This window comes from Myodes glareolus, chromosome 6, assembly GCF_982192425.1.
Source record: "Myodes glareolus chromosome 6, mMyoGla1.1, whole genome shotgun sequence".
NCBI classification, from domain to species: Eukaryota; Metazoa; Chordata; class Mammalia; order Rodentia; family Cricetidae; genus Myodes; species Myodes glareolus.
In genome coordinates this window covers 8,094,315-8,119,310 of record NC_142031.1, presented here as the reverse complement: position 1 = coordinate 8,119,310, position 24,996 = coordinate 8,094,315, and the positions used below count along the sequence as shown (strand labels likewise).

Sequence of the window (24,996 nt, the reverse complement as noted above, 5' to 3'; positions counted from 1 at the left end):
GCAAAGGAGTAAAACATGACCCATATCTTGGAGAAAAATCAATCAATAGAGAAAGACCCAGAAATGTCACAAATGGTAGAGTTAGCAGACAAGGACACCAGCATCATGCCCTTCATATCCAGGAAGGTGGAGGAAGTTAAAAGCGTGCTGAAAGAAACAGAAGTGTTAAGACACCCAGCATCAGCTTTCGGCCTCCACATATATATACACACACATATAAGCCTGCATATGCATTCAAACCTGCATACACGCATAGCTTCTACCTCACCACACAACTCTGTGTGTGTTGTGTGTGTGTGTGTTTTAAATACAAAGACTGGGGCTGAAGAGACAGCTCGGTGAATAAAATGTTTGTTGCCCAAGGGTCAGAACCTGAGTTCAGCTCCTGGGCACTGTGTAAAAGGACAGTTATGGTGTGTGCCCCTGTAACTCTGGTGTGGGGAGGTGGGGACAGTAGGGTCCCTGGAGCTGCTTAGCTATCTGACTGAAGCTGAGACATGAAAAAACCTGTCTCAGAATAATAAGGTGGAGAGTGATTGAGAAAAACTCCTGATGCTGACCTCTGGTTTCCACGTGTGTGTGCATAAACATGTACACGCATACAACACACATATTCAATTCATTAATCTAAAACAATAACAACAGGGGATGGATATGTTGTTCTGAGGTGGAGAATGTGTCTAGCATGCGTACAATCTGGCTTCAATCTCCAGCTCTGAAATAAAAAAGACTCAATTAAAATTTCAGGGGATAGATGGAGTCAACATTTGGAATGACATACACACTGGATGGATTAGCAACTGAACAGCACAGAAGGAAATATCAGAGACCTTAAAACCACAGTGACAGAAAGAAACTAAAACACGCTGAAAGACTAGAGCCAAACAAAGGGCTGGAGCAATGGCTCCAAGGCTGAGAGCTTCCCTCTTGGAAGCAAAAAGACCTGAGTTTGAATCCCCAAAACCCTGGGATTGAAAAGGGGTCAGCTGTCAAGAGCATTTACTGCAGTTTGGTTTTCAACAGTCTTGTTGGGTGACTCACAATTCTTCTGTACTTCTATGCACACACACACACACACACACAGAGACACACACAGACACACAGATACACACACAGACATACAGACACATAGATACACATAGAGAGACAAACACAGACACACAGACACATACACACACACACAGACACACATGCACACACATACACACACATACAGACATACACAGACAACAAATACACAGATCCATAGACACACAGAGAGATACACATACACACAAATAATATGATAAAAAGAAATCTTTCTAAGAAACCAGGCATGGCTATGCACATCTGTAATCCAATGTCGGAGGAGGAAACGGGGATCCCAGGAGTTCTCTGGCCAGCCAGCTACGTCAAAAAACAAAACAAAACAAACTCCAATGAGCTCTCGTTTGGTGAGAGGTTGTCTCAAGGTCTTAAGGCAGAGAGCAATGGGAAGACATCCTGAGTCCTTCCCTGACCTCCATACAGGCACACACAGGAACAGGAACCAAGGAGGCTCAAGTACCCCCTTCCCCAAAACAACAAAAACAACCCATAAAATGCACCAGGACCCCAGCAACCCAAAGAACAGCTTCAAAGGTCTCCCACACACATAATTGGAATTCTAGATGGAAATGTGGGGTAGAAACCTATTTGAGGAAATAGTAGTAAGTTTGGAGGCCAGTCTGGCGGACAGGACATTCTGATTGAAAAGCCCCAGGAGGGGGATGAGGAGGAGAGAAGAGGGGGGAAGGAGAAGATGAAGGAGCAGCAGCAGCAACTGGGGGAAGATACTTTAGTCAGTAAAGTACTTACTGAGCAAGTGTGAGGACCTGAATTCAATCCCCAGGACCTATGTTAAAACATAGTGTAGCCAGGTCTAGTGGAACAACTTTAGTCCCGGCACTGGGGAGGCAGAGGCAGGAGGATCTATGGGAGTTTGAGGTCAGCTTGGTCTACAGAGTTGAGTTCCAGGACAGTCAGCACTACATAGTGAGACCCTGTCTCAAAAACAACCACAATAGCAACAATAACAAAAATCCCAAACCGAAACCAGTGAAACAAGAGCAGCTGGTCCTCCGGTGCTGGGGAGGCAGAGACGGTGGATCCCTGGAGCTGATTGGCCAGCAAGTCCAGTCTGATTGGTGGGAGACGGTGGATCCCTGGAGCTCATTGGCCGGCAAGTCCAGTCTAATTGGTGAGGCCCAGGTTCCAGAGAGAGAGAGACCTGCCTCAAAAATGCAAAATGAGACAGCGACTGAGGAATGACACCCGAGACTGACCTGACCTCAGGCTTCCATGTGCGTGCTTGTACATGTATGAGAGTGTCCTACATAAACTCAGGATGAGAGAGAGAGAGAGAGAGAGAGAGAGAGAGAGAGAGAGAGAGAGAGAGAGAGAAGTTCAGAGACAGGAAGGAAGGGTCTCTCTCAACCTGTTCTGTTGAAACAGGAAGCTTAAATGAACCTAAAGAGAAGAAATCTGAAGAGAAGGACGTTTGGACACACTATAGCCACATGTCTGAAAGCCACATGTAAGGGGTCTTCAGAGCCTGCTTAGGGGGCGGTGGTTGAGACCCACATTCTGGACCCAGGGAAATCTGTTTTCACCACCACACACTCGACGGCTTCAGGGTTTTGACTTTGAACCATATGACCCCCCCCCCGCATTGTTCTCAGCTTCCCAGTTTATTGAATCAATGTCTCTCAATCTGTGGGTCGCGGCCCCTTTGGTGGTCGAAGGACCCTTTCACAGGGGTCACCTAAGACCAACAGAAAGATCAGATATTTACATTACAACTCATGACAGTAGCAAAATTAGTTATGAAGTCGCAACGAAAATAATTTTGTGGTTGGGGGTCACCACAACATGAGGAGCTGTATTAAAGAGTTGCAGCCTTTGGATGCTTGAGAAACACTGTATTAAACGCTTCTGAAAATGCAGTTTCTTACTCTATTAAGTGGGACAATGCATAGCATTTATATTTTAAAAAACATAACTATATTTTGTGTATTTTGAGTGTGGGTCTGTGTGTGTTCATATGTGTGGAGCTCAGAGGACAGTTCACAAACCCTTCTTTCCTCCTTGTGAGGTCTGGGCATTGAACTCGGGTACCTGAGCCATCTCTTCAGCTCCTCCTCAGCTTTGTGTGAGCTTTGGGGCCAGAAGATACAGAGTTGCGTCCGGTGCCTAGAACGCAGGACAGTAGCTGGCACAGGTCCCTTAACGACCCACTCATTCTTCAGCCTTTGCCTAGGGAGAAGAGACTCAAGTGGCCCCAGGAATGGGGAACCAGGGGAGGGGGGCAGGGTGCTCAGGCTTGGTCTCCGCCTTGTGAGTCCTTAGCCGTCATTCTGGGGAATCCCACGTGGGCCCGCATGAAAACTCTCCCATTTTTGGGCAGAGTGAGCAGTCATTGAAACCTAAGAAGTGTCCCTGCTGTGAGCGCTGCTGGGTGGGTTAGCTGGCATCTCTCCTCCTCCATTGAGTGCAGTCACAAGCTAATAAATATTTCAGAATTGGCTGTATTCAATCCAGCCCTTGTCCCGTTTGACGTCTGTTCTCTCGGCTTTCAGAAGGAGACAGGTGCAAAGCAGGAGAAGGGGTTTAATTACTGAACATCCCCCCAACTGCTGATATGCAAACACACCCTAGGCTGTCCACACACCTACTGCGCACGGTCACACATGCCTCACGTGCACAGTTCTGGGCACACACAGATCCATGGCCTGTTAGTGCTAACACACACGCCAAGGACTCTCCCGCGGCAGGGCTGGGCTTACTTTTGCATGCGGCACACAGTTCAAACACCAGCCACGCATAATCACATGGCATACGATATGTGTGGACACCCTTGTGCCCAGGATGATCACGGTAACCTCAGATGTTAGTACAGGTAGGTTTATAGTCAATGAGCCTGTGTATATGTGTATGTATGCATTTATAACATGTGCCACGCAGACCCCCAAACACTTAATTTATCTGTATATGTGTTTTTCAGAGAAAAGCAGAATTTGAAAATTTCATCATTGCCCGGTTGTGGTTACTTTTCACTCTGGGAGAAATGAGGTCATTAACGGTTGGGCAAATGCAGAGTGGGGATTTAAGATTTTCACCTTAAAAATGGTTTTCCTTAACTCTCGTGGAAGTGCTCACAACACATCGATGCACACCTGGGCACAGCCCCGTAGATCCATACTGTTCTGTGCTGAGTGTCTCTTTCCTTGTGTCCCAGAGACTGTCATAATTCCACAAAATGAATGTACCTCGGACTATCATGCACAGGCTTACACACACTGACACACACGCAAACACACACCTTTCTGCTGGGAACCTCAGGTTCTTTTTTCCTCTGTGGGACCTTGCTGTCCTCCCTTTAGGTGACTGGGGACTCAAAGACCTGACAAAGGGTCTATATATCCCAAAATGTATAGCCAGCGTCTAGCCCCAGTGTGAGGAGGGGAGATCCAGCCTCTGGACCTTGTCAGTGGTGACAGCCGGCTGACAGCAGAGATCGTTGGGAGAGAGCAGGCAACAGTGGAGAGACTTGCAGCCCCTCAATTTCCTTAACCACTCTCAGGGTTGGCTGTTGGCCTAGGGGGAAGTGCTGGGCCCCCATAGCCTGGATATTTGAGAAGCCTGGCCAGCTGGCTCCTGATCTGTCCTCTCCTAACGCCGTGTTCATAATTGGCAGAAGTCAACTGGCACCTTCTTGAGGTCAGGTGAGACCATGAACTATTATTTGATCTGTACCAGGGGGCCATACTGAAAGGTCCCACTTCACAGTGGTTTAGATTCAGCCCTTGGGGGCTAGCCTCAGCTTTCAGCAAGGCAGAGCCCAATCAGGAACTTTTAATTTTTTTTTCCAGGCAAAGCCATTGCAAACAGACAGGGTTTGGGAGGCTTTGAAATAACTAATCTTGGGAGGCTTTCAAATAACCAATCAGTAGGCCCTATGGAAATATATGCAAATGAAAGATGCAAATCAGCGCTGAGTCTTTTTGCATCTGCAACCAGCAGGGACCACCTGCCCTGGTGATCTCTTCTTCCCTTTGACAGGAAGGAGGGGAGCTTTGAGTCCTGCTCGGCCAGGACATCTCCCATCCCCAAGCCCTCTATGAACTACCAGTCCCCGCAGGCTTTTGTGCTTGGGAGGGAGGGAGTCCCCCTTCACCTGACCCAGCCTCAGCTAGCTTTGTTTACGCGCACAGTGAGCGACTCCCTCTCACACTCATGTTCAGCCCGGCACACACTCATGCATACAGGAATGATCACACACCTATCCATTACCTGCACAGTCACTTACACAACTGTCTGCATTCCTGATCAACACATGTGCTTGGAGATTCATTGTACACACTGGGCATTGTGCACACTCGTTTTTACACACACATGTGCATCCACCCATACCCTCACGTTTGCACATTCATTCACATACATTTGCACCCTTACACATATCACTTTGCACAGTCCCATGCGAAACGTGCCTGTGTACTTGGGTCTCATCCAGGTTCCTAGGAGAGGCAAGAAAGAGCACAGGAGAAGTGTCCTGAGAAACCCTCTTCCTGAAGGCTGCCCCAGGGGGCTGGTGGTCAGATTCCGGCCTAGCTCGCTCTGGGCTTTCCTGATGCAGGAGGGCCCACCACAAGCAGCCGTGCCAGCCTCTGGGCTAGGCAGGAGGTGCTCTAGGATAATGCCTCCCTCAGGAAGCAGTAATTGAGGGGTAGTGAATTAGATAATCAACATCGCCCGGAAGCGAGGATGCGCCCGACTTGCCTTTGTTCCTAGAATGAACACACCACACTGCCACACTGTGCTAGGGAAGTAAGGGAGGGGACCCAGTCAGGCTGGGAGCAGGAATTCCCTTACCCCTCCCTTATCTGCCGTCTGGTCACACCCACAGCAGGGTAAGCTGGCCACCATTAGACTGCCAGTTCTCCAGTGGGGAGGTTCTTGGAGCCTGTAGGACACTGGAGAGGGGCCTGAAAGTTGTGTGGTTATGCTTTGGCTGTCTTCTCCTCCAGGGTATAGCAGGGGCTTCGAAGAGCTCAGGAATGAGGTGGGCCTAAGTTCAAATCTTGCCTCCTCTACATTATCTGTATGAACTCTTTGAACCCCAACTATCGCCCGTGACCCTTCCTGTAGGTGAGATACCCCATGTGAGGTTCCGCACACACTAATAACTGTGTTTGCTCACGCAATGACCTTGGACCCTACGCCCAGGTCGGGTGGAGAACCCTTCTGTACAGTCTTGCCAAGTCCTCCTACCGACTTCATGAAGTCAGGCCTCTGGCCATTATTCTACCTATTTATAGATGACTGAACTCAGGCACGGGGCAGTCTTCCAAATGCCTGGGATTGTGCTCTAGGAAGAGGCAGAGTCCGAGTTTGAACTCAGATCTCATGGGGGGATGGACCCATGTGTCCTGGACTACATGATATCTCATCACCCCAAAACTGAAGTTATAGCAGCGGCATGTAAGTGACCAGCCACCCTTTCCGTATCTCTGACTCCACAGTCCTCTCCTCCAGGCTGCCATAGGCCTCCATGCCTACTCTGGCCTCCCTCACACCTGAGTACCGCTTTTCCTCAGGGCTCTGGTTGGCGGTGGGGTGGGGCCAAGCGTTAGTTCCCACACAGACTTCTCATACGCTCTCTGTGACTGCCTTGTTGGGCCATGGTGGTGGGGGCACACACACAATGACTTCACCATCCCTGACAGGGCAGTGATTGGTGCTCTATACGCATTTCTGCCCCATCCCCACTGCACAGATACAGATACTTGAGCCAGGGATGGCATAGGCTTCTCCAGGCCTCAGTTTCCCCCTCTGTAATACAAGAGGCTGGGATTCTTTCCCCAACCTTTCCCAGGTCTCCCATTTCTGCCCCCGCAGATCCCTTGCCTCGAGGCCAAGTTCAGAGTAACTAGGATGAAGCTGGGCTGTGCACACATTGGTGGGGGGGTCACGTTCCGTCCCCAGTGTCTCCACCCTGCTTTCCGTGGAGTATTGGACGAGGGACAAATTATAGTCATGGTGAAGGAACTAGACAAGTAACGGGGTCACTACATTGTGTTTGGCTCCCTGGATATGTCGGCAGGAGCGGCACACAGGCATGGCTTCCTGGGCCATTGCAATCTCACACATGACGTGGTATTCCTAGAGGCGACTGGAAGCCCACACGCATGACCTGCGGGCAGTGTGCACACCCTACCCTGAGTGTCGCCTGCCTTTAGTCCTAACAGCAACCCGCAAGGCAGGGCTCCACACCACCCACCTGTTGGCCCCTCTGCCTGGCCACTGACTACTTTTCTCAGTCCCTGTGACCTACCTGCCCCACTACCACAGCGAAACATGGGGGCACTGACAGAAAGAGATCTTGTGAGTAGCTGGAATGGAGGGTGCTAGAACCCAGCCCTCTTTTGCTTCCCCAGCTGAGAAGGCCACAGGCACCTCCCCCAACCAAGCCCAGTCCCAGCTAGGTCCTGTGTCCCCTCTGGCCTGCTCTAGGGGGTGGTAGGCAGTCAGTCTGCCCACCTGCTCAGGGACCCAAGGCAGGGAGGGGAGGGACCACGGGCCTGGGAGGAGCCTGACTGTTCCCCCTGCCCCTCCAGAGACCCCGCTCCCCACCCTAGGATGGAAACCTGACACCGGAGGCCCATCTGCTCACTGCCCGTCAGTCCACAGCCCCTGGAGGCCTCTGTGCCAGCGGCAGCCTAGCTGTGATTGTTCCCCGCTGAATGGGCAGGCCTGGTGCCCACACCAGGTGCACCATTGTGACGGCCTTGACACCTGCCTGGCGCGTCACAGGCCTGCAAGCATGTGGACCCTAGCCTGACTGAGAGGAACTGCCGACCAGCCTCCTAGGGTGGGGCTAGGGAGATCCGGGTCACTGTTGACCTCCCAGGGCTTTAAGAACCAAACCACACTCTGAATCTCTGCCTGCTTGCTTGGGACTGTTTGCTGGAATGAGGGGAGCACTTTGTCCCCTCTTTCATTCGCTCTGTCAGCCCTGGTAGGGGCTGGGGTGCAGTCACTGACTGTCACTCAGCCTCAGTTTCTTGACTGTAAAATGGGGTAACAGAAGCCACCCAAAAGAGCATTGGGAAGATCAAAATCCTGACTGAGTGATGGAGAAAAGCAGATATTACATTCAGACTTGCAGTGTGCAGGCAGGGGCCCCGGGGAGCTGGGCTCAGCCCCACAGGCCCGCCCAGAGCCCTGGCTGCCCCCCTGCCTGCCTCCCCTTGCCCGGCCTCCCGCCCCGCTCTATGAAAATTTAATGCCGGGTAATGACAGTCTGGGCTAATGAAAGAGGCTTCTCTTATGGCAAAAAGAGAAAAACAAACAAAAATCAACAACCTGCAAGGGGGCATTAACTTTTCATGAGCTCTCTCCCCAGTGACACCCCGCCCAGGCTCACCCCGGGCAGCGCCAAGCCCCCTCCTTCCCTATTTCTCTCAGGAGCTGGGCTGGGTTGACAGCAGGGGGACGCAGCTGGAAGGGGGCCCGATTCTTTGAGAATCATCTTCTTGGGGTTTCTCTGCGGGACACCTGCTAGTTTTGAGGAAGAGAAAGCCCCAAGGGTTTGAGGGAGCTTCGTTGGAGGGCTCTGGGATGGGGGACCAACATTCAGGGTTCTCTCAGGGCAGCAGGCATGGGTGGAGGCAGTCCAGAGCTGATGAGAGAGGAAGGATGACCTCAGCCATCCAGTCTCTTTCCCACCCACCACCAGCCTCATCAGTCTGCAGCGAGGCCCCCAGTCCTAGCTCCCCGGCCCCCAACTGAAAGTGGCTAGAGAAAGGGGCACAAAGTGATGCTCCTTTTCCCTCTCTTTGTGGTGTCCTGGAGAGCCATTGGCTGCTGCCTGTGATATCCTGAGAGATGCGACAATTAATTTTCTTTTAATCAAGGTCGGATGAAGTAAATCGGAGCGGCTGTGCAGCCCTTCATTTCTGTTTTTGCACTGGTGCAAAACAAATATGATCAAATTATGATCCTTCTCACCTTATTGAATTAAGAAGCATGACTGATCAGAGGGACTGGGGATGCTCTATACCGTGCAGAGCTCCCCCTTTCCCCGTCTCAGATGCCATCTCTCTGGGATCACTGGGACGTAGGGACACCTGGACGATATTAGAGGGGCAGTACTCAGCATAGTGGGTGCTCAGGAAAGGAGTGGGAATGAGTGAGTGAATGGGGCAGCGATAACCTTGGGGTCTTTTTCATTTTTAAAATTTCAGTAACGTGAGTGTGCGCGTGCACGTGTGTGCATGCATGTGCATGTACGTGTGTGATACGCGTGAGTTGAGGTGAATGTATGCAATGACATCGTTCCAGGTCAGAGAAAAACTTTTGGGAGTTCTCTTCTACCATGGGAGCTCTGGGGCTTGAACTAAGGTGATGTGCTGAGCCTGGGCCAGCCTTGAACCTTTGCTGCTGATGCAGGGTCTCTCTGCGGTTGACGCAGGGTCTCTCTTTGCTGCTGATGCAGGGTCTCTCTGCGGTTGATGCAGGGTCTCTTTTTGCTGTTGATGCAGGGTCTCTCTGCGGTTGACGCAGGGTCTCTCTTTGCTGCTGCTCTGGTTCGTTCCCTGTGACTGTGATAAAGACCCTGGAAAGGGTTTGTTTCCGTTTATGCTTCCAGGTCACCGACCATCACTGAGACAAGACAGTGAACTTGAGTGGGAATCGAAGGAGAATTCTCAAAGTGCTGCTCCCTGGCTGGTTCTCTGGCTCATCCCCCGTTGGTTTGCTTACACAACCCAGACCCACCTGCCTGGGGATAGTGCCACCCACAGTGGGCTGGGCTCTCTCCCATCTGTCTTAAGTCAAGACATTCTCTCACAGAAGTGGCCACCGGCCAATCTGATCTGGGAAATTCCTCAACTGAGGTTTCCTCTTCCCAGCTGACTCTAAGTTGACAATGAAAACTAATGAGGGCAGCTGTGTAGTCCAGGCTAGCCCGCCTGCTAGCTTCTGGAGGATTCTTCCGTCCCTGCCTTCCATCTCACCACAAGATTGCTGGAGTCACAGACACGCACTCTAGTGTCCAACTTTTGCCGAGTTCCCAGGATTTGAACACGGGTTCTCAGGTTTGTGCGGCAGACAGGGTCTTGTATTAGCCTAGGCTGGCTTCAGACTGAATGTGCGACTGAGGGTGATCTTGAGCTCTTGTTCCTCCTGCTTCTGTCTCCCCAGCGCTGGGATCGCAGGGGTGGTCTTCCATGATCAGTTCGTGTGATCTGTTCACGGGTGTTGGCCCAGGGACCTCACGGAAAGAGCTGCTAAGAAGGGAAACCACATACTCAAAGGTCAGAGGTCAGTAACGCCCTCAGCAGCTGGACAGACCATGCCTGGAAGGAGAGGCTGCTTCCATGGGCACCTGAATCCAAGGCTCAGGCATCCTAAGACTTTTTGTTTTTCGTCACCCTCTTTAAACTGAGAATGAACACGTCACCCAAGTCAGAGCTAGATGAAGTGACGACGACCCATGCAGATGACCTCACAGAGTAGGCACGCAGTGACTGTCACCTAGCGTCACCACCTTTTATTAACGTGTTTATTTCTTATACGACAAACAGTGGGCTCGGTTGGGAAAGGCTCTGAGTACCACGCCCAGAAGGTGGTGGCATTTGGATTCCCACACTGTGGTGTCTACAACGCAGGCAATGAAGGTGTCTACATACAAAATTGTCTCGAGGATCCCAGGAGACAGGGAAGGATCTCCTGAGCATGCTATTTTGGAACAAGGTCTTCCTAGAACATGGGTTATTGCTCTCCTAGGTGGGTCTCTGCCTACAGCGAGGCTGCCTGGGTGCCTGCCTTCTCATGCGAGGTTCCAAGGGTGTGAAAAATCTTCTGCCTTTTGCTGGGGTCAAAGTTCTGCCCTCTGTTTTTGGGGCAGAGGTCGTTTATCATACGCATGGCTATTGCTCTTTGGAAACTTTCAGCCTTGCTCAACATCACACACAGGGATAATCCCAGGAAGAAACATATGAGGTGAAACCTACACGTTAGCACTCACATGCTCCACAGGAGCAGAAGGCAAAGGGAGATTGGGGGACGGGGAGAAGAAGCCTTTAAAAGCGAGGCTGTTAACCCAAGGTTTTGGGTGGAGACCAATGGCTTAGAGAGCTTACTGAGCCTGTAGGGGCTGCTTGGAAGAGGCCAAAAATTTCCCATTTGCGGGGATTCACCGAGTGTGGAGTCAAAGAGGACGAGGATTTGTCTGACAGGCTCAGGGCTGAGGCGAGTCCTAGGGCATATGGACAAATGGGTACATTTATCATTGCAGAGACTGAGGCCTACAAGAATACATCCTCAACTCTGGCCCTTAGGAACCTCTGGAAGCTCCTCTGAGCACACCAGAGCCCACTTGGGTCCAGAGAACTACCTGTCTTGCCGGGCGGTGGTAATGCATACCCGATCCCAGCTCTCAGGAGGCAGAGGCAGGGGGATCTCTGTGAGTTTGAGGCTCATGCCGTGTCCCAGTAGTAGACTGAGCACTGGATGTAATAGGGCAAGCTCTGGATTCCCCAGCTCTGTTATGTTGGGATCTTGAGACCTTCAGTCCTGCTCAGATCTTGCTTTGTGATCCAAGCAAATTTCCCTACCCTTCCAGGCCTTCTCTGCCTCAGGGGAGTCAGCTGGCTGGCTCTGGGTCCTCCTCTAAGACTGGGGTGTAAAAAGGGCCGGTGCCTGAGCCCTGGGGCAGAAGGGTGACCTTGGGCATGGTGCCATGGCCTCCCTGGCACGTGCTTGCTGTGCCCGTGTGTCTGTGTCATACCCAGCCTGTGGGACCAGTCGCTGGGTGGGGACTTTTCTCTACAGCTGAGTCATCACTCCTGGGGTACAGTACTGACCCAGATGGAGCAAGATCATGACATATATTTATCTCTGCCATCTTCCCAGTACCTTCATCTTCCTGTCTTCATCCCCTCCTCCAGTCATTGGGTGTGACACCCTGACCTTCCTACTCAGCCCCAAATCTCTCCTGGGCTAAATAAGGTCCTCTGCCTACGCCTTCTGCCTCCTTTTCTCTAAGATCAATGACAATAGTCATAGCTGCCACTAATGGAAGGCAGACCGGTTACCAGCCACTTGGCATGTATTACATTTAATCCCTCTGTTTGCCAGGCTGACAGTTGTTATTATTATCCCATTTTACAGATGCCAAAAACAAGACTAAGGGTTGAGTGGCTTGTCCAAAGCTAGGACTAGGAGTAGGCACATTGGGTGGCACAGATGCCATTGATCATTATCCTCCCATGATACCTTGTTCCCTCCCATCCTAACTCCCTAAGGGTCCTTACTGCTCTCAGAGCCCCTTGCCCCAGGAACCTCCACCTACTTCCCACGAACACTCGCTTGTCTCAGATCTCAGCTCATCCCATCCATTCAACCAGCTAGTTCAGGTCCCTAGGATCATGTGAAACTGGATGGAGGTCTAGTCCGGAGACCAGGTCAGAGGAGGAGATCCGTCTCCAGGACGTCCCTCAATCTGCTCCGGGATAGAACAGGGAACGGGGCTGGAGCTGTGCCCATTACCAGCTGCTGCTCTCCCTAAACAGGGCTGGGGACTCCTGCATGGAGGTAATGCACGGGGTGGGGGCAGCGGGGGTGCGGGGCACCCAGATGGTGAGCAGCGATCCTTCCTTATCCTGCATCAGCAAGTGCATGCATTAGTGCGTTCTCCGGCTTCCCCAGGCTGGAGTTTCATGGCTGGCTCACTTTCACTTTGGCCTTTGATCACTTCAGAGGGGGATACAGTTGGGTCAGGGAGTCCTGCAGTTGGAGGGGCTGGGAAGAATGAATTCCAAGGTGACACCCCTCCTCCATCTCATGCACATATTTACCATCAGACGAGACGCTCTGAGGGTGAGGGCCCAGCCCGAGCATTGCCTTAGTCCTCCTACTCTTGGGACTACCCCTATTACTGTTTTCCAAATGAAAATAGCTTTGCTGGATTGCTTCCCCATCTATATCTGTTGCACGAGATCCAGGCAACACAGGAGAAAAAAATCTCCCAGCTGTCCCCCGCTGCGGCTAACACGGGAGAGGCAGCATCCGTCTGCATGTATCGATGCAAAGATCTCTTCTAGTTGGGTAGACAGGTGCTCTCTGTCCCTGCTGCCTGGCTGAGCTTTCCCCCCAGTGTATTTTGAATGTTTCTCTCTGTAACCACCTTCAAAGCTTAAGGGATTGTGGAGGGCTCCTGACTCTTTGGCTACTTCCTTCACTCTGAAGCGGTTCCCAGATTTATAGTCAGTAGCTGTCCCTTAGACTTTTCCTGTAAGGGACATCTTAGGACCCTCTTCCCCGTTTCCAGCCCGCCAGGCTGGGAGCCACGCTGGGTAAACAGAGAGGTGTCTGATGTAGAGGAAGCCAAGGTGGGAATTCAAGGAGTTTGGGCTCATACATCACCCTGCACGTGCCAAGCATGAGGACAGGCTAGCCTCTTTACCCCGTGACCTCGATTTTCCAATGATAGACACTTGATTGGCAGGGCTACAGTGAGGAAGACAAGGGCTCAGGGGGATGGAGCTCTTTGGTACCCGTCCTGGGCCATCGGATGTGATAGAAGGCTGAGACCAAGATGAATCAGGCAGGAGAAGGAGGGTGTTTCTGGGTAAGATGAGGCAGGCAGCCTGAGTCATGGTGGGAGGGGCTCAACAGGATTCCTTCATCCTTATACCTAGGCATCTCCCCCACCATCTCTTCATGCTGGGGGTGGAACAAAGGGTCCCGGGTATGCTAGGCGGTTGTTCTACCATGGGGTCACACCTACAGCTTCAATCCCATGTTCCTTCCCCACTTAAAAAACCACACACTGGCTCAGATGGCCCAGTAGGAGGAACAGCTGCTGGGGAATCGTGAGAAGTTGAATTTGGATCCCTAGACTCTTGGTTAAAAAATCAGGCATGGTCACACATATGTATCCCCGCATCATGGGGAGGCAGGAGAGACAGTGGACTGCTGGGTTTGGGGCTGTCAGCTTGCCTCTGGGCTCAGCCAGGCACCCTCTCTTCAGAGAACAAAGAAGAGAATGTGAGAAGAGGGCACCCTATGTACTCCTCTCAGATACACACATATACACATACATAATATACATATACACATATACATATGTATACAAACACAATATACATATACACACATATACACATACATAATATACACATACACACATGCATATGCACACATATACCAATACATAATATACACACATATACATAGCGCACACATACCACACACATACACACAACTGTGGCAGAGTGAAAGAACACACCCAGGATCTAAGATGCAAGATGCACACACATAGTTCCCGGGTGATCTGAGTCTGTGAGCTAACTACTGTGAACCTTGGGTCTGAATGGAAGGTTCTGGGTCTGCTCTTTAGCAAGTAGGACACAAGCTGGATTGGGAAGGCCACCAAGGAGGGTCAGCATCCCTCATCAGGGGATGGAGGAAATCTGAGGAGAGATGCTGGGATGGTCTCCTGCTAGTGTCCTCTGAGGTACTACCTTGGGGATACGATCCTGAGGGTGGAAGAGCATAAATGAGAAGTAGCAGTCCAGCTGCCCTTAGAATGGCTCTTCAGGAGGAAGGGGGGCAAGAGAAGGAGAGAAAGGGGGCTGGAAGAGTCTGTGCAGCAGTGTGTGAGGTGGGGGTGAGGAATGGTGGAGGAGAGACCGCTGGTGGGTCTTGAAAATGTACGAGTCAGCAGTGGCAGCCCGGCCAACATTGGGAGCTGGCAGGCAGGCAGGCACTTTGAGGCCGAGTGGAGGGAGAGGGCCAAAGAGCCGAGTTGAGTTATAAATCTTTGGCAGGACCAACTCCCACCCCAAGAACCAAGTCTCCTCCCACCACTCTTGGGGGACCCTGCATCTAGGGGTTCCTCCATTATTCTTCCTCATCCCCTCACCATTGCTATTTCCCCAGAAATGCCCTTCATCAGACCCTCGGGGTTCATGTCACCCCACGAAGTACGGGCTCTGAGCCACTGTACACTTCGGAGAATCATTAGCAGAAGTCATTAGCTAGAATACAGCCTCCTTCATAAATCTCTTCTGCACCTGGATCGTTTGTCCGTGCCTAATTTCCATCTCCCGAACTTTATGATTTGTCCCTCGTTTGATGAGCGTTTCTCCCATCAATTGTGCCGTAAGTGCTTGCAGAGAGAGACCCCTCACACTGACCCCATCTCTGACAGACGGGCTTGAGCTTCTTCTCTTGTGTGCAGTGGCGATGGGGCTGCCACAGCCCCCTCCCTGGCTTGTCCCTCAAAGGGCAGCTTAAAGACACTGTGTTCCCAGACTCCCTTAGGGATGGGAGGCAGAGCTGGGTTCAGCGGCTTAGATGATAGGGGAAGGAGGAAGGTAGAGGAAGGGCCTGTGGCTGGGTGGGTGACTTGGGTTTCTCTGTCCCAACATGTACCCTCAAGTCAAGCCTGCTGCTTTCTGTTTCTGAGCCTCAGTTTCCTTATCTGACACCCCGCCATGTTGTGTGGCCCATCATCCATGATGAGTTGAGGTCTTATTCAGGCATTTGCTCTGTTATGTGTGCTCAGTAAAGCATCCACGGCTGTCCCTAAGACTGTTTTGCCGGGGAAAGAGTGAACAGAGGCCCACACCCCTGTGTTGCTGGGAGCATCCTTGGTGGGTCACAGCCAGGGCCTATGTGGCCGGAAAGCTGTGGATTGGACTGAATCTTGAGTCTACGGTTGAGTAGTATGAGTTTGGGCAAAGTCATCCGGCCTCTTGGACGGCTGGGTGCTTCTGAACAAATCGGGTGGGGTGTGGAATGACTACCCCCCTCGGGGGATGTTTTTGTCATTGTGAGACTCAGAGAGGCTCAGTCGCATTCCTCTAGCGTGGCAACAAGTACCCAGCGAACATTTAGGAAAGTACGAGAGGTCCAGAAACAGGGCCAGAACCGAGCTTTGTGCCCAGGAGGGGGTGTTCTAAGCCTTGCTCTGCTGAGAGCCTTGGGAATGTCAGATGTGCCCCATCTGAGAGAAGACAAGACTAGGGATTCCCTTCCCTACAAAGGAAGAATGTGGGCCTCCAAGCAGGTGCCTGACTTGAGGTGCTGGTGTCCTGGAAATCAGGAAAGCCTCCTAGTAGCCCTACTCTCTGAAGGCAAATCTGCCAAGCCAGGGCTCTCCCCAGCTGTGACGCATATTACCTCTGGATGTGGGGAAGTGAAGTTCAGCACCATGGCCCGCAGGAGGGTGCTGGGAGAAATCAGGGCCTCTCCAGGCCCTCTTGAGGTAGTTGGAGCTGGGGGTGTGGTTGGCAAAGATGCCAAGTGCCCCATCAGGACTTGTGGCATGAGGTGGGTAGGGGAGGGTCACCAGCAGAGGAAGTGTGGAACACCTATTTTAATGTTCAGGGACTGGTCCTTTATCTGGAGGGCAGGGGCGGGGCAGGACCAGCCCAATGATCACCTTGCCTGGCATTTGGAGAGGTTTCCTTAATTTGCATCGTGGGAGGCCAGGGAGCCTGCCAGTTGGGTATATAAGTCATGTGGCTTCGGGCAAGTTACTTAAACAACATTCTGAGCCTCAGTTTCCTCCCTTAAAAAAATGGATAATAAATCTCACAGGCTTCGTATGGCAGTTGGTGGAACTAATTATACCCCTCTTACTACAGAGCCCAGCACACACAGAAGCACTCTGTAAATGACCGCTGTCATATGCCCAAGATCTGTGCTTGTCATGACATACTTCTCTTTAATGCCATCTACCTACCCAACGCAGGATATTTATGCTCACTTTTTTCACTAACTAGACAAGTTTCGGTAATCAATTTATACCCATTTTAAAGGTAGGGAAATTGAGGTCCCAAGGCTGCTCAGTACTAAACATGGTTCTCAGGTATAGCTGGGAAGACAGTCCAGGCCTGCCTCCCATTCTCACCACGCTACCTGCCTGCGGCAGACCCTGAATTCCCAGGAGCTAAAAACAAAAGACCCAGGATTTGGATTCATCAACACACTCCCACGGGGTGACTCACCAGAGCCTGGGATCTGCCCCAGCACATCTCCACGCCCCCCCAAGCCTGGCAGCAGCTGCCCTGCTGACCTGAAGGCCTGGGACAGGGGTTCAGGAAAGAAGGGGGACGCTGGAGAGGGAGGCACTTCACTAGCCCTGTTCGCCCTGCAGGCCATTGTGGCCCCAGACAGGCTGTCCCTTCTTGTCCTTGAGCTCCCTATTTCTGAGGATGTGGGCCTCTGGGGGCTCCCAGGCAGTAGTGCCCTCTTCTGGGACAGGAGTGTGGGACTGGAGGTGGGAGTGGGGTGTGGGGCCCGGCGCCACAGGCTGGAAGCAGCTTGCAGATTTTACAGGTCATATTATCTTTTATGGGCATCCTAAAAAGAATGTCAGGCTCTGGAGGGATCTCTCTCTCTCTCTCTCTTTCTCTCCTCTCTCCCTCTCTCCTCTCTCCACCCTCCCCTTCTTCACCGTTGTGAGATCAATGGCCTGGACCACCCCACTCAGAGTTGCTGTGGTCTCTGGTGGTGCGGGGTTCCAAAGGTTGCTGGGTGCTTCCGCGTTGGGTGGCGTGGTGCATCGGAGCAATGGGCGCTCTCTTTAGATGGGGAAGGCCTGTGTCTTCCCCATCAAGGCAGTTTGTTGACATCAAGCTCCATCCTGAAACCGGCTCTCTTTCCTTCTCATTCCTCCCACAGTGGAGTCAACGCTGGAGGCCAACTTAGTGTCAACACTCTTTCGTTTACCCAAACTTGAGGTGATGTTGGGTTCTCATGGTGATCTAGACCCTTGCCACCCTCTTCATCCTTTCCCCAAGAGTCCCAAATTCCACCTCCTAAAAGGAGAACCAGCCCTAGGACTCCAATATACCAGCTTTGGAACCCAGAACCCCTAGTCTCAGCAACCTCATCCCGCTGAGAACCTCCAGAATCTGCTCACTTCCAGTGTCTGGGCTTGGGTTCCTTATCTGGAGGGAAAGCATCATTCAAGAGCAAATGGGGAAAAGATCTAGAAGAAAAGTGTATCCTTGGGTCAAGTTTAGCCAAGGGAAGACACAACCACAGTCTATATCCATGAGTGGGGGCTGAAGGATTTGCTCTAGGTTCCCATTCTAACACTTGCCAACCTGAGCCTCAGTTTCCCCAGGCAGACAATGGGGATAATAATAGCCCTAATCTTGTAAGGTTGTCAGGGGAAACTGTTGGGGTTTCCCAGCGTGGCACCCTGTAAGTGCTCAGCGAATGTCCGATCGTAGTCAATGTTGATCAAGTGAGCGTGCCCAAGACCCCGCTGTCTGCCCCCAGGTGACTCCAGGAAGAGGGGCTGTCGGCTGCCACTGCAGCAAGAGGCAGTGAGGCGGTGCAGCAGTAAGAACGGGATACTGGGGGTAAGGGGACAGGGGCGTGACAGCTCTGTGGTAGTTAAGAAAGAGGAGTGACTGGCCAAGAAAGCAAGCAACGCCCCGGAAAATTAGGCAGCGGGCCTAATGAAAGCCAGGCAGCCGGCCAAGTGAGCAATGTGACCTTCCTCTTGCTTCCCCCTTTTCTTACTTTGGAGCCTAGGGCGGAATGGGGCAGGGTCTTCCTTCACCTGGGACTCAGGTTGGACATTCTGTAAGGACTCTGTAGGGGAGGGGATGGAGAGGGAGGACACAGTGGGCCAAGGCAAATGATCTTGAGAGGTGGCTGGGGACTGCCCAAAGCTGGACAGCTAGTGCTGGCCTTAGCCAGACCTCCGTTGTTTTCCTAGGAGTCAAGGAAGGGTCAGAGAGGTGTTGAGACCCACCTGAGGGTATCTGTTGGTGTGGTTAGAGCCTTCAAGGGCTCCAGTCTGGCTCCACGCTGGTTGACGTCCCTTGCTCTGGGATTGGCTGAAGAAATTTAGTGCCCATTCCCACCCATAAAGGCTTGGCTTTTTCAGGCTGGGTCACCTCAGTTGCTGGGACGCAAGGTCTCAAACTTTGTCATCATGTTGTTAAGAACAGTTTCATCAGGGTAGCTTGGTAGTGAAGCTCCAAGGGTCTCACCTCGGTCTTAGGTCTCAGTGTCTTAGTGTGAAGACAAAAGGGCCACTTTTATGTGGGCCCACAGGATGTCCAGTGGGTAAGGGATCTATCTGTTTTGCAAACTCAGGGACCTGAGTCTGACTCTGGGACTCACCCTCACATGAAGGTGAAAAGAGTGAACCAGCTCCCCAAAGTTGTCCTCTGACCCCCACATGTGTGCATGACCCTACAGGCGTCACATACACACAATCATAATAAGTAAAATGTAGGGGAAACACCTTATTTAATATGTTATTCCAGGGCTGGGATCAGCGATGGTGTATATGTTTAACTAGAGGCCCTGGGTTCAAGCACTAGCACCCAAAAATAAAATAAAAAAAATAAAATAAAAGGAGTCATATATGTATATGATTCCCCAGCAGGAGGGTGAGGAGTTCAAGGCTAGCTTAGGCTACATGGTTTGAGGCCGGCTTGGGCTATACAGCAAGTCTCAAAAAATAAAACCAAGAAATATTTTTTTTAATTCCTTGGGCTAGGGAGCAGCTCAGTAGATAAAGTGCTCGCTGTGTAAGTATGAGGGCCTGAGTTTGGGTCCCCAGAATCCACAGAAAACCAGGCGTGGGGGCTGAAGTGAGGGCTCCACTGCTAAGAGCACAAACTGCTCTTGTAGAGGACCCGAGTTCAGGTCTCAGCACTTGAGGGGATGGCTCACAGCCTCCCGCAATGGCAGCTCCAGAGAGAGCTGTTGCCGCTGGCTTCCACAGGAGTTGTATTCATGTGCACATGCCCACATACAGATGAACACACACACACACACACACACGCACACACACGCACACACGCACACACACGCACACACACACGCACACACACACACACGCACACACACACACACAATTAGAATAACAAGCAGAAATTAAGCGTGATGGGGCACAACTGTGGTCCCAGTCATGAGCAAGCTAGCCTGGCATTTGCAGCATAAAAGCAAAGAGACCCTATCTCCTGGTGGCTGCCCAGGATGCTCTCTGACCTCCACACATGTGCTGTGCATACACACAAGGATAAAAATAAAATTCCTGACATGCAATCCCATAATAGATTATGTTGCTTAAATGAAAGGCAAATACCTTGGGATGACGTGTCAGCTTTATCCTGTGGTTTCATCTTCCTTCAGGATGTGGCAATATCTTCCCAGGGTGGGAAGGAATCCCTGGGCTAGGGCAGCTCAGAGCCCTGTAGTACAGTGCGGGGTTTCAGACTCTCAAGGTCACTGTTGTGTAACTAGCCCTTAGGACATAGGTGTTGAGGGAGGGAGAGAGGGAGGGAGGGAGAGAGGAAGGAAGAAAAGAAGGAAGGAAGGAAGGAAGGAAGGAAGGAAGGAAGGAAGGAAGGAAAGAAGGAAGAAGAAGGTTTTTCTAAGGAAATAGTACCTAGCTGAAGCTGGGAGGAGAGACGTTAGACAAAGAGAAGATATAAGCCAGTCGGGTGGTGGCACACGCCTTTAATCCCAGCACTCGGAAGGCAGAGACAGGTAGATCTCAGAGTTTGAGGCCAGCCTGGGCTACAAGAGAGGCAGGGCAGGCTCCAAAGTTACAGAAAAATCCTGTCTCAAAAAACAAGAGAGAGAGAGAGAGAGAGAGAGAGAGAGAGAGAGAGAGAGAGAGAGAGAAACAAGTCCTTGAGTCAGAGCAGCCCACACAGAGGTCCTGAGGCGTTTTGGGGAAGAGGAGGATGGTTGAACTGAGTCTCCTATCCCAGTTCCTCTCCTCTCTAACTGTGTTAACTAGGGCAAGGTACTGATTCTTTCTGAGCCATGTTCCCTTGGCCTGTCAGGAATAAGAGAAGACCCACCTCGCTAACACTGAGGAGACCTGGGGCCAGCGCAAAGCCCCTGGGCCTTGGATCCCCAGGCTCCCGGCAGTAACAACACTTGCTGTTGCAGTTACTTTCATTCTCCAGGACTTCTGAGGAACTCTGCAGCACTTGAATTCACAACACAAACACATGCTCTGTCCCCAACCCAGGCCAAGCAAGCTCCAGCCCAGGGTGTCCCCTTCCTGTCATACCCCTCTTGAAGGTCGGACCTCCCCAAGGTTATCTCCGGTTTTCACTGGATTCTGTGAAGTTGCACAGGTCACAGTCTGGGGCTGAAAGTGTTTCTTTTTATAGCCTTCTGATGGCAGGGGTGCCTGGGAGGCCTGTCGTAGAGTGGAATTGCTACAGGGCCAGAGACACCTCTGGGGGCTGAGGGCCCCTGAGTCACACTGGCCTGACACCCCAGCAATCTAAGGCCCTCTCAGCCAGGCCCCTAGCTCTGCTGGAATGTCAAAGAGGCTGGTCATCGAGGGAGCAGCCAGTATAGGCAGCCAGAACTCCTGGGCTCCCATTTTGGGAGGAGCAAACTATTTTCCCACTTTAGCTTTTACATCTGTGACACGGGACTCACCTGCTTCACATAGTCTGGCGTGGGGGGGGCAATATTTCAGAGAAGAGGGCAGAAGTCAGCAAACCTGATGGCTAGCAGCCCCCATCAGCCATCCACAGCAAAAGGGACAAAGAAAATGCTAGACACAAAACGTGTCCCGTGGTTGGGGAGATGGCTCTTCTGGGCAAGTCTAAGGACCTGAGTTCAATCTCCAGGATGCATGCTAAAAAAATTCCCAGCACTGGGAGGCAGAGACAGAATTCCCAGGGCTGGCCAGCTGGCCTGTCAACTAATCAGTGAGCCTGTGAGAGACCTGTCTCCAAAGAAACTAACAACAAATTATAAAGTAAATACCTTCTTAGGAATGACACTCAGGGTTGACCTCTGGCTTCCTCATGTGGGCACACACACACACACACACACACACACACACACACACACTTACACCTTAATATACACATGAACACACACACATGCACAGTCAACCTCCCCCCCTCCGTATTTATTTGTGGGGATGGGCATGGAGGTCAGAGGTCAACTTGCAGGCGTTGGTTCTCTGCTTCCATCATGTGGAGTCCCAGAGATTGCATTCAAGTCATCGGGCTTGGTGGCAGACACCTTCCCTAGTAACTCCTGTTTCCTGTTTGGAAAGCCACAGCGTGGGGAGGCAGATACCCCTGTGCAGCCTGGATCTCTGCTTTGAAAGGTGGGGAAACTGAGACTGGAAGACCCAAGGTCACTGGGCCTGCCTGCCTGCGTGGCCTAGCTGGGATTCCATCCAGGTCTGTCCCTCGCACGGCTAGGACTAATTGGCAGCTCCAGCAACGGCAGGCAGCAGAGGCCAGAATGGGTGGACTATACCTGGGGAAGGAGCCTCTGCTTAGGAGACCTTGGCCTTCCCTCCACCATCAAGTTCTGCCTGTCTCCAGGGCCTCCCCAAAGTAGGAGGTCAGCTCTAGGGTCCCCACCAGGTCCCAAGAACAGCTAAGGGCTTGCTCAGCACACCAGGCTGCCCTTTGATTCTCTCCCTGCCCTCCCCACCCTTGCCTGCACCTCCCCCTCTCTCCATTTTAATCTGGTTCTTATCAAGGATGATAACATTCAGCAATAATAAACCCAGGTCCACTTTCTCACAGCTGATTGCCCCCACACCCTGTTTCAGCAATCGCTGTCCCCTGTCCTGTGCTGGCCTCAGGGAGAACTCCCTGAAGCCAGATCACCCCAGCTTCTGCTCTGGGGGCTGCAGCCCACACGCCCATCCCCGTCACACCTGGCCAACTCCCAGGGTGCACTGGGGACCGTGGTACTGCCACCCAGTGTGCCAACTGTCTTCGGTGGTTTCCTCGCCTCTGGAATTTGCAGGAAGAGCCCAGAGGTGACCTGCACATCCCCCTACCCTAATGACAGCAAAGCAAGGTGGCTATTTATTGAGCATCTCCTTTGCCCTGGATCTGAGGTGGTTTTGAACATATTCTCGGTGAGTCATGAATGATAGGCACTATTCTTAACCCTGCTTTTTTTTTTCTTCTTCTTCAGAGATGGGGATGAAAAGTCCAGGAGGTCACATTGCCTGCCCAAGGCCACATAACTCACTCAGATCAAAGATTCATCCTCCATGCTGCTGGCCTGAAGCACCCTGGGTACTACCTGCACTCTGTAGGTAAAGAGCAGTCGCCAAGTAGCAGCGTCTTTACGTGGCTTGAGCCGTTTTCCACCAAAGAGACTGGCCCCACGCCTCAGATCTACCCTGTGAGCTCCAAGGCCTCAGCTACCAGAGTTGAGAGTAGGGGTTCCTGCTGCAGCCAGGGCCTGGGACAACTGCCAGGCTTGAGCCTGGGGTGCCTGCACCCCATGGGACCTTTGTCCCTTTAATAAGTCCTCCTGGGTACAGGACGTCCCAGGGTGGAGGGCGCAGCTGGTGTGCCAGGCCTGGGCAAGCCCTGCCCAGGGCACTCCCCAGGCTCCATGATTGGGGGAGGGTACCCTTGTCTCTGTCCCAGACTTCAGCCATTGCTTTCCCTGTGGAAAAAACCTATGGCCCCAACCACCCGAGGCCGAGTCAAGAAGAAGGGCCTGGGTATGGCACAGCCAGTTGGGCACCTTGGCTCTTTCCTAAATGTTATTCACAGGTCCCTCTCTGGCCCTGGCGTACACAAACACCCCATCCATTTTCACTCCCACTCTTCGGCTCCTCCCATCTCCATCCCAACCCCCACCACCCCAGAGAGCATCTGCCCAGTTCCCGGTTCCCTCCCAACTCCTTTGAGCCTCTGCATGCTCTCAGGCCCTGCCCAAGGCACCTCCCTCAGGAAGCCCCACAACAGGCAACAGTCTCTCTTCCCCATCTGGCACTTGGGAGGTTCCAAGGCACACTCGCATCCTGCTGGAGGTCTACTGGGCCAAGTCTCCCTGTGCTCTACATGGCCGGGTAGGGGAGGAGACAGTAACATCGACACATGGTTCTGGCCTTAAAGATGCTATGGGGCCATGAGGGTGCAGGGACCACACATTTTCAGAGTCCTTTTCAAGGTAGTGTCCCAGCAGCCTCTAGGGTCGGGGGTGGGAGTGGGGTCTAGTATGCGGCATTGCAAGTCGGGTAGGCTCATCTCGGAAGTGCCCATGGTAGGTCCTTCATTAACACTTGGTGCGGAAGAATAGGTTGAACTTGATCAGCGTGAGCGTGCAGAGAGCAGGTGTGTCTGACACACCAAACCAGACCCCCTGAAATCTCAGCAGAAGGACAGGTAGTTGAGGGGACACTTGCTTCTGTGAGGCCAACAACGGGGGGCTGTGGAGCGAGGATCAGGCAGAGACAGCATCCTGGGACGGGACATACGGCCAGTCCAAGAGTCAAGCCTGGGGCATCCTTTGAGGCCTGAGGGAGGGACAGTGGTTGACAGGGGTGTCAGAACAGGGACAGAGGGAAGGCGAAGGACAAACTGGAGAAGATGGCAGAGACACCAAGGACCTTGTGACCAAGACACAAGAGACACATGAAGTCCCGCTGGCCCTGAGATAGGGGGCTCTGGTGGACTTTGAGAAGAGCCCTCAATAGGCAAAAACTGAGCAGGGGTGGCCCAGGACCAGCCTCATAAAGAGGAGACGGAGTCCCCAGGGATAGTTATTCCTCTGTCTTCAGCCCAGTCCAGGGCTTGCACTCACTCCCCAACCTCTCACATTCCTCAGGCTCCTTCAGCCTTGTCTCCAGGAGATGCGTGGAGTCTGTGGGGACCAAGCTGGGGAGAGACTTGAGAATCCAGGCCTCAGGCTGCAAATGAGGCCTTTTGTACCACCCTACCCCACCAAAAATATAGGGCAAGGAATAGGCACAAGGGGAGGGTTCATGGACAACTGAGCAGGTGACTTTTATTCCGGCTACAGGCGCATAGGACCTTAAAAGATCCTGCAAAAGCAGGGCATTTGGAGTGGCTGGAGAGGAGCTGGGGATAAATGGAGCTGGGTGGACAGTTGCAGTAAGATTAAACTCAGATGTCACACAAGGTCCCTAGGCTTCTGAATGTCTAGCTCCAGGAGAACCCATACTAGCCT

The 24,996-nt window shown here is 52.2% G+C and overlaps 1 long non-coding RNA gene across 4 annotated transcripts in view; it reads left to right on the top strand.

Annotated features, from left to right (window-relative positions):
• Positions 1–6,344: 6,344 nt before the first annotated feature.
• The window catches only part of LOC125389573 (uncharacterized), a 29,452-nt gene continuing 10,800 nt past the window's right edge, over positions 6,345–24,996 (top strand). Inside the window, exons 1-2 of one of the 4 annotated variants that reach the window (XR_015002151.1) lie at positions 6,345–6,498; positions 22,984–23,107. This is a non-coding gene — a long non-coding RNA (uncharacterized LOC125389573). Of the gene's footprint in view, positions 6,499–22,024; positions 22,154–22,601; positions 22,864–22,983; positions 23,108–24,996 lie in introns of those variants that run through there. The other 3 variants (XR_015002150.1, XR_015002153.1, XR_007228491.2) reach the window with 3 other exon arrangements.